The 3,991-nt window shown below is 38.2% G+C and overlaps 1 protein-coding gene across 1 annotated transcript in view; it reads left to right on the top strand.

Annotated features, from left to right (window-relative positions):
- Positions 1-3,991, top strand: part of Dnajc13 (DnaJ (Hsp40) homolog, subfamily C, member 13) — a gene marked incomplete in the record, with an annotated part of 131,018 nt that overhangs the window by 492 nt on the left and 126,535 nt on the right.

Genomic DNA, 3,991 nt, shown 5'->3' with positions numbered 1-3,991 from the left:
GGCGCCTCGCGCAGCTCTTCGGGATGCTCCGCCCGCGGCCCGCGGAGAGTTCCTTGCCCGGCTCGTTCCCTTCTGCCGGGAGCAGCTGCGTCGGCTCTTCTCCAGTCCTGCCCTTTCCCAAGCGGAGCTCTCCCCGAGGCTTTGCCTCCTGCAAAGTTTATTCGCGGTGGGCTCTGCCCAGCCGCTGTGACTTAACTTCCTAACCGAGCCTTTGGAGTGCGGGCAGACTTTGATCCCTCGGAGGGGGGCTGTTAGACGCGTTTTTGAGACATGCTGCACCTGAGAAGAATGCCTTTTGAATTTCTCCTTTATTGTGGGGTGTTTAGTTAATCACAACTCGTCTGGAGATTGTTTCCTTTAGCCGTTGTTGGGAGAGTGCAGTAAAAATCTCCCCTAATGCATTGGTGGGCTCCCAAAATAATTGCTTCTCCCTTCCTTTCGCTTCTTTTTTTTCCTTTTACCCTGCCCTACCTCGCCTAAAGAATCTACGTGAAGCTCTTGCATCCTCTGTGAATGCTCTTATACAGTAGCTTTGGGTTATTCTGAGCGTTTTCGAATAAAGTATCTTCGAAAACAGGTAAAATTTCAGGATATTTCTTCAGGACCTGATTGTCTTTTTCTCAGTATTTTTTTTCTCACCTTACGGATTTGGAGTAACATCTACATTACAGCGTTTGAGGAAATGATTTACAGCGGTCAGATTTTCCAGTATATTATCAGTAATCTGTGGGTTAAAGGGAATGTGAAACAGGACTTCCTTTAAATAGAAAAGATTTATAGAAACTAGTCAGACGTTTAGTATCCTGAAAACACTAGATCTCAGTTCTTTGGTTTCTGGAAAGTGCTTCGTGTTTGGCTTAATTTAGGGTATGACATAAAACCTTGTTAATATTTTAAATATAATGTGAAGTAATGTTTAAGCAGCTGTTTCTCAAACGTGGCCTGGGCTATTAGTGTTACAGTGCATTCAGTAAACGTTTAAGTCTTTATTTAGAAAGCATTGCCTTCTACTTGTTTGAAAGCAGGAAGTAGGACATATTAAGGGAGGAAACGAGGAGTCAGTTATTAAGAAACAAGAGTGTAAAGGACCTTAAGACTAGAATTCATTTCTTGGAAAATAATGGCATTTGTATTCCAATGAGAGACAGTAGATATTCCCCCTTTTCTAAAGTGGTGATGGTTTGATGGTGGCTAAAGGGGAATTGTTTGGAAATATGCTTTTGATTCAGTGTTTCTCAGCTTTATCAGATCCTTAAAGCCTCCCTTTTTTTGTTTTGTTTTGAGACAGGGTTTGCTATGAAGTTCCGGTTGGCCTGCCTTAAACCTCCCAAGTGTTGGGATTACAGGCATGTATCGCTATGTCCGGCTCTTGTATTTATTTATTTATATATTTTTTTAGTAAGTACTCATCAGCTACATTTATTGACAGTCACAGGAAGTTGTGCTTGGGGCAGGTCTGGGCCAACAGAGGTGTAATACAGACCAAGAAAAGTGCCAGGGAGACAGAAAAGCACCATACTCGGGTCAAAGCACCCAGAAGTAGTAATAGCAATGAAAAGGGGGTGGATAAATCAGGCTTGCAGAATTTAAAAGCTAGTAGGGTGTGGTGGTGCACACCTGTAATCCCAGCCCTTCGGAGGCTGAGGCAGGAGGATCACCATGAGTGCTATGAGTTTGAGGGCAGCCAGGGCTACATAAGCAAGTTCAAGACCAGACTAAACTACATAATGAGACCCCGTCTCAGAAATTTAAAAGCTGGACATCTCTGCTTTAGATATCACCCACTGAATCTGTAGGTGTGATTGACAGCGTTGTTTTATTTTTTGAAGGTTTCCTTTTTATAGCAGATAATTGTAACTCTATTCTAAAATATGCATAATTGCCCTCCTTTGGTTTTGTCAGCTGAAAAGAGTTCAGTTAAAATAGCTAATAAACTGATAAAGATTGACTATCTTGCTGTTTATCTACAAACGTCACTGGTTATATGCCTAGAAAAGGTTGGGAAGAGCCCACCCTGGGGAGTGTCTGTTATTCAGGCCTAGTGGAGGGGAATAGCAGCAGGGCTTTTCAGGAGGTTAAGAAACTGCTTGATTCTTCTGCTTTGATTCTCTTCTGGAACAGAACTTTAATCTGTAGAGGGAAAGGCAAGCTTATTGGCCCTACTGTGAACATTCACTAAGCTAGAGGGACATGAAACAAGAAAGAATATTATGCATGGGAGAAGGGCCCAGAACCCAAAAAACTACAGTCAGGGCAGGTTCTGGAAAACCAAGAAGGCCGTACGTGCTATATAACTTAGACTGAACCTCAGTCAGAACAACAGACTGCATCCCTCTTTGCCACCGTGCTTAGAAGCTTTGAATAAGTAAACATAATCACAGAAATCTACTGGGAGAGACATAAGATTACGCAGAGGCTTCTATCTCAGCTATCCTATACAACATGTCTAGTTTTCAGCAAACAAAAAATTTTTGAGAGGCATATGAGAAAGTAAAAAAAAAAAAAAAAAAAGGAAAGAAAGAAAACAGAAATTCCTAAAAGAAAGAGCAGTTGTCAGAAATGCACTTACACAGCAGGAAATTTAAACTGTATGTTAAAGGTTGAAACAGAGAAACAGACAAAATGTAGGATCAAGTGGGTAAATTCAACAGAGATAGAAACTAAAATAATCAAAAAGAAATGCTAGAAATGAAAAACAATAAGGAGATGCAGGAAACCTTTGAGCTGGTAGATGTGTCACAGCTAAGAAAAGAATCAGAACTTACAGGTATGTCAACAGAAATTCCCAGCTGTGCCACAAAAACATGCTAAAAAAACACTAGAACTAGTCACTTTAATATATGCATAGTTGAAATCCCAGAAGAGCGAACAGAAGAAATTTTTGAGGAAATTTTCCAGAATTAATGCCAAAACAAAGATCCAAGAAGCTTAAAGAATACAAGCAGGGTACTTCCCCTCCCCTCTGCATAAAAACCTATGGAAAAGATATCTAGGTGTATCACATTTAAACTAAAGGGGAAAAGGGGAGCAAAGAAAAAATTTTGAAAGTGGGAAAAAGCATAGAAACAGATGAGTAACAGAGAATGCAAGCAAGACAAGGACTGAGTGACAATTTTACTGAAAGAAAAAGCTGTCAACCCCAAATTTATACTAGCAAAACATTTTTCAAGTGAAAATGAAGGTACACTGAAACAAAAGCTGAGAAAATACAACATCTGTGTATCTGCTGTATAAAAAATGTTTAAAAGAAATTCTTGGTACAGGTGAAACTTGGATCTACAGAATTGAAGAATACTGTCAGTGAAACACATGAAAGCAGAATAAAATTTACTTTTTTCTTATTTTTAATTGTTCGATAGGATTTTGTGAAGGGAAAATAGTGTATGTATCATATGTAAAAGTAGAGGGTAAAACGTTAATACAAAGAAAGTACCCCACATAAACCTATTATTTGAAGTTAGACTGGTTAAGTACAGATGTATATTATAACTATAGAACAGCAACTAAAAAGTAGATATAAGAGATATAAAAGTAGTAGAAAAATAGAACTATTAAAAATACGTTTAATAGAACGTGGAAAAGGAGATGATAGTAGACAACACATGGAGCAAATGTAAAACAATAACCACTTTAAATGTGACCACATTAGTTAGTTCAAAAGCAAGCATGAGTTAAAAAGCAAGATCAATTAACTATACATTGTCTATGAGAAACCTGCTGGGAAGATGTAGGTTAAAAATAATAGGATGGACAAAGATAAACCATGAAATACTAAAAGATTATTACAATAGCTATATTAGTAGGCAGTGAAGACTTTTAAGGCACATATTGTGTAATGATAACGTGAGTTCTCCGAGATCTTTAAAGTTTCTAGAAAAATAGCAGAAAATCTCTTTGCATTTTGGTTTTTAGGTATAACACCAAAAAAAAAAAAAAAAAAAAAATGGGTAGATCTGACTATCAAAATGATGTAATATGCTGCATATTTAAT

The sequence above is a fragment of the Chinchilla lanigera genome, unplaced genomic scaffold (assembly GCF_000276665.1).
Source record: "Chinchilla lanigera isolate Chin_1 unplaced genomic scaffold, ChiLan1.0 scaffold00100, whole genome shotgun sequence".
Classification (NCBI taxonomy): Eukaryota; Metazoa; Chordata; class Mammalia; order Rodentia; family Chinchillidae; genus Chinchilla; species Chinchilla lanigera.
The sequence above is the reverse complement of the archived record's forward strand: the minus strand, read 5'-3'. Positions and strand labels throughout refer to the sequence as shown.